The 6,024-nt window shown below is 39.5% G+C and overlaps 1 protein-coding gene across 1 annotated transcript in view; it reads right to left on the bottom strand.

The window, feature by feature from the left end:
- Positions 1–6,024, bottom strand: part of LOC107727199 (semaphorin-5A-like) — a 147,310-nt gene that overhangs the window by 35,950 nt on the left and 105,336 nt on the right. The gene's annotated exons all lie outside the window — the stretch shown is intronic.

Here is a 6,024-nt window from a genome sequence, read left to right as displayed (position 1 = left end):
GCTGCTGCGGCAGAGCAAGTACCGAGACTTGCTACTGCCAATACATCCACAACATGCTGCTGTGAGCATGTAAGAAATATTGCTGCTGCAAATATAACATACATGAAATAACCCCCATATAGCGTACATGAATCACCTTGTAGCAGATCTATACAGGTGGAGCTGGGGAAGGTGGAGCGTTTCTGATGCTCGCTGCAAACTGCTACAGCAAGCACTAGTCATATATTTGAATGTTGAGCAGCAAGCTGATTGGCTACCGATACAGGAGAGAACCAATCAGCAGTGCCATGTGATAATGATGTCATTAGGTCAGATTGAGTTAGACCCATAGACTGTAAAAAAAGATGGACGACGCATCTCCTGTTCCTTCCACTATATAAAAGTGAAGCCAAAGCATCTCAGTATGGCCGCTGCCATCTTGAGTAAATGATGTCATTTGGAGCCCGAGTCTGCACAATAGAGATTTGTTTGGAGCCAGACAGTAGTGTCGTGAGGTGGAACCGCGGTATCAAACTCCCGCAGACCCAATCAGCCATAACGACACGCCCCGTTTTTATAGCATCAAATTACTAGTTAAAATCAAACTTATCACAAAAACGAACAATTGAACATATATCAGCGTGATAACAACTACCTTAAATGACCAAAACCATCTTTCAGAAAATTGTATTGGAAGTGTAATAAATTTTTTTTATTTTGACTCAAGTCCCATTCGTTTACATGGAGAGGGTGGGGTTTATGAACTGTTCTGCAGCCAGCCACCAGGGGGGCGATCAAAGAGCCTGCAGCTTCACTTTTCAGGACGTGTTAGGACAATTTACTTACTGTTTTGAGTGACACTTAAAATATTCAAGTAGCCACAAAGGAACCAATGACATTAATAAACCAGTGAGAGGCAGCAGTGCACTAATATGTTGCTAATGTGCAACATAACAAAAGAAGAAGAAGAAAAGAAAACGAGTCTTAATAGACTTTTCACTCATTTGTGTTACTATAATTATTTTCCTGTTAATGCAGCAATGCAATATGAAATCAGAGTAATTTGGTTTCAAGGGAAGAAATGTAATAAATAGGTTGCTTTAGAAGGTGATCTATCTTCTAATTAAATCAATAATGTATTATTTTTTGTGCTTGTGTTAGTCAATGAACTTTTGCAAAATTTATTTTTCTTAAATACCTTAAGAAGCTTATAATTGGGTTTATATAATCCTTAAATAGTATGTGGTAATATGCTAAAGTCACACACACACTTAAACATTCAGCACGCGAATCACAACAATGGAAGACTTAAACTACTTCAGTCTGTGTGCATTGAATTTATTTAATACACGAGTTTCACAATTTGAGTTGAATTACTGAAATAAATGAACTTTTCCATGACATTCTAATTTATTGAGATGCACCTGTATATATATATATATATATATATTTATTTCAGTAATTCAACTCAAATTGTGAAACTCGTGTATTAAATAAATTCAATGCACACAGATTGAAGTAGTTTAAGTCTTTGGTTCTTTTAATTGTGGTGATTTTGGCTCACATTTAACAAAAACTCACCAATTCACTATCTCAACAAATTAGAATATGGTGACATGCCAATCAGCTAATCAACTCAAAACATCTGCAAAGGTTTCCTGAGCCTTCAAAATGGTCTCTCAGTTTGGTTCACTAGGCTACACAATCATGGGGAAGACTGCTGATCTGACAGTTGTCCAGAAGACAATCATTGACACCCTTCACAAGGAGGGTAAGCCACAAACATTCATTGCCAAAGAAGCTGGCTGTTCACAGAGTGCTGTATCCAAGCATGTTAACAGAAAGTTGAGTGGAAGGAAAAGGTGTGGAAGAAAAAGATGCACAACCAACTGAGAGAACCGCAGCCTTATGAGGATTGTCAAGCAAAATCGATTCAAGAATTTGAGTGAACTTCACAAGGAATGGACTGAGGCTGGGGTCAAGGCATCAAGAGCCACCACACACAGACGTGTCAAGGAATTTGGCTACAGTTGTCGTATTCCTCTTGTTAAGCCACTCCTGAACCACAGACAACGTCAGAGGCGTCTTACCTGGGCTAAGGAGAAGAAGAACTGGACTGTTGCCCAGTGGTCCAAAGTCCTCTTTTCAGATGAGAGCAAGTTTTGTATTTCATTTGGAAACCAAGGTCCTAGAGTCTGGAGGAAGGGTGGAGAAGCTCATAGCCCAAGTTGCTTGAAGTCCAGTGTTAAGTTTCCACAGTCTGTGATGATTTGGGGTGCAATGTCATCTGCTGGTGTTGGTCCATTGTGTTTTTTTAAAACCAACGTCACTGCACCCGTTTACCAAGACATTTTGGAGCACTTCATGCTTCCTTCTGCTGACCAGCTTTTTGAAGATGCTGATTTCATTTTCCAGCAGGATTTGGCACCTGCTCACACTGCCAAAAGCACCAAAAGTTGGTTAAATGACCATGGTGTTGGTGTGCTTGACTGGCCAGCAAACTCACCAGACCTTAACCCCATAGAGAATCTATGGGGTATTGTCAAGAGGAAAATGAGAAACAAGAGACCAAAAAATGCAGATGAGCTGAAGGCCACTGTCAAAGAAACCTGGGCTTCCATACCACCTCAGTAGTGCCACAAACTGATCACCTCCATGCCACGGCGAATTGAGGCAGTAATTAAAGCAAAATGAGCCCCTACCAAGTATTGAGTACATGTACAGTAAATTAACATACTTTCCAGAAGGCCAACAATTCATTAAAAATGTTTTTTTTTATTGGTCTTATGGAGTATTCTAATTTGTTGAGATAGTGTATTGGTGGGTTTTTGTTAAATGTGAGCCAAAATCATCACAATTAAAAGAACCAAAGACTTAAACTACTTCAGTCTGTGTGCATTGAATTTATTTAATACACGAGTTTCACAATTTGAGTTGAATTACTGAAATAAATGAACTTTTCCACGACATTCTAATTTATTGAGATGCACCTGTATATATATACACACACACACACACACACATACAGCACAGGTATAGTATGTATTGTATTGCATTGTGTATATGTATTTTATATTTATAAATTTAAGTATATAATTTTGTAGAATAGATGGATTATAATAGATTATAATTCATTATCATAGCAGAGGAAACTGTCTGATCCGAAATGTCTGATCACTTAGAAAAGTAATATCACACCTCTCCTCATGAGCCTGTAGGATTTGAGGTATCTGTAACACAAATGGTGTGGGACTGGGTGAAAAAACAAACACTTTGATAGTCTTTTTGGTTTCCAGTAAAACACCTTATAAACAGCCATCAGAAAATTCATTAACTTTCATAAGCATCCCTGCAAAAATCTCTTTTCGAGGGTATTAGGTGAAAGTGATACTGCAGCAGAATGCACTCAAACACATCGTCTGTGGTGCTGATGCTACATTGGATTCAATGAGGTACATGTTCTCACCAGCTGGGCGAACGCCTACATATGAGCAGCACATCATAATGGTGATTTTTAACTGTTACTGATGTGTTGATTTACGCAGCCTGATGCCTGTGAACCGTCCCTCCTATGTTGTCTGAAATTTGAACATTTGACATGACCTAAACCAAACAAAATCAATCATGTTTTTTTTGTCGATAATGATGTTATGTGTGGATAATGCACCCTCTCGGATTGTTTGCGCTCTTTCCCACTCCTCTATCATTACTCATCCTGCTCACGTTTTTCATTTCTATAATTCTCCATCCATCTCACTTTATCTGCCTCTTCCTTTCCCTAATTCTCTATTGTTCCATTCTTGTTTTCCCACCGACAGTCTATTCATTATCCCCTACACTCTCCATCTTTTTCAGACTTCGAACTCCCCTTTTCATCCTCAGAATTACTGTATTACCTAAAGTTCTCGTCCGTCACTAATGCGTTATGGGTAGAGAAGGCAGGGGTTAGGGGATGCCCTTACGAAGCTCTGCTGGACCCCGCTCAGTCTCCAGGCATCTGCTGACTAATGAGTAATCCCACCTGCACTCTCTGGAGCTTTCTAGCATCATTACATCCACTCTGCACACACACAGAGCCCTCAATCCTTTGTGTCCACACAAAAATACAGCGTATCAGCAAGTACGTGTGTGTTGGTCGTAATTGGTAGTTCTACGGCTCACATCTTTGACACTATATGCCCCTGACTCCACAGAGATATGCAGCCTCTAGTATGTTTTACAGAAAACAACAATCCAGTATGCAGGCGTCGCTGATTGCATTCATTACCGGCGGTTCACCTGAGACATGCCGGCTGGCCATTCCACAATGGACCACCAAGACAAATAGTCTCAATTATTAGTACAGAAAAGCACACAATCAGTCAAGCAAGACTACAGAGCGCGATACACTCCGTCAGGGGGCCTAATGAAAAATGCTGTCATTTGGGAATGTTCAAATTCCCCAGAGAAAACTTGTCTCAGTATGACCACAGCGTCGGGTAAATTAATACCCACACTGCACAGTCATCGTAGAGAAATGGGATGCAGGGTTTTTTATGGGCTGCGGATGGTTTTATGTAGTAGTTGGAAATATATTCGAAAGAAATGAATAAAGAAACTCAAGAACTCTCAGAAGATCATCCAAATGCTGTCATAAGAGATAAAACTTCTGAGGCACCGAACTGCACAAGGTACACATAGGCCTTGATTTATTATGAAATAAAAGTTATTAATTTGTGTGTGTATTTTGGGTGACTTAATAAGAATAATTGTGCAAATGACCAAGCTATTTGGAAAAATCAGGTTTTTGTATGTGGTAGTTGTACTAAATGTTAGTTATGCCGCTTACTAAAGACATTTATTTTATTTTAATTATTAATTTTATTTAATATACAGTAATTAAGGCTAGTGGCTCTCAACCAGGTGGCCTCTGTACAGCTATCTTTGTGAGGACATTCATTGACACAATCCAATCTCTAGCTCCTTACCCTAACTCTATCCATCAGAACCTCAAAGTGCCTCACCCAAACCCTTACCCTAAACCTACCCTTTACCCAACTATAACCTGACCCCTAAAACCAAGTCTTGACCCTCAAACAGGCCTTTAAAGGGCTCTCAGAAAGTGAGGACCGGCCAAAATGTCCTCACTTTACAAGATTGTCCTCACTCCGATGGTCTAAAACTCAAACCGGCCCTCAAAAAGATAGCTGTACAAGTGCACACACACACACACACACACACACACACAAAATAAAAAAGGTAACTGAAATATTATAAATGAAATCTTTATTTTATTTTATTCCCCCCTCATTAACTGACTGATGATTGATTTTATCCAACACAGTTCTTGAAACTTCAATAATCACAAAATAAATTGTGGTTAATTTATATACTGACACTCCCAGTAGAGTGTCAGTATATAAAGGGGTCTGCATTCCCGCAGATCTCGGACCCGACCGGATTTTTTGCGCCGCGGGATTAAATTCCCGAATAAAACGCGGTAGCGGTCGGTAACTCTGGTGTAACTTGAACGGAAGTCTAACAATGTCCCGTTCCCGACGTCCATTTAGAACAGCATATCTGCGCTTTATTCTTATTGACCACCGATACAGTTTGCGCTCAGGACTGTTATGCACGCGCTGCACGCATGCTTTAAACGTCACATGTTTTATTTGTGTGGTCTGTGTGCAGCATGTGCATAATGATGCTCAGAGCAGTTTGTACCTGTGGTAAATATACGGCCCTCAGACAAAACAGGCAGATTGTCGATGAGTGACAGAGCAGAATAAGGATGGAGCAAAGTGTGGATGCGCTGTCCTTGAAGGACTTTCAACTCGGTTTTGTTTATACTATTTTGCTTAGCCTATAATTTTAAATGAAAGATGTCGTATTTATTTATTTTTCTCTGTGACACTTTTCCTACTGTGTTAACAGAAAAATGTCAAACGAATTTAGTATTTTGACAAGACGAATAAAAATAGCTAATAGGCTATTTTTGTACAACCTACATTTTTATTTTTTTCTCTCACTGCGACACTTTTTCCCTATTGTGTTGTCAATGTTAAA

The sequence above is a fragment of the Sinocyclocheilus rhinocerous genome, unplaced genomic scaffold, assembly GCF_001515625.1.
Source record: "Sinocyclocheilus rhinocerous isolate Xijiao unplaced genomic scaffold, SAMN03320098_v1.1 scaffold65, whole genome shotgun sequence".
NCBI lineage: Eukaryota > Metazoa > Chordata > Actinopteri > Cypriniformes > Cyprinidae > Sinocyclocheilus > Sinocyclocheilus rhinocerous.
Note: the sequence above shows the minus strand (reverse complement) of the source record. Positions and strands in the feature narration are given on the sequence as shown.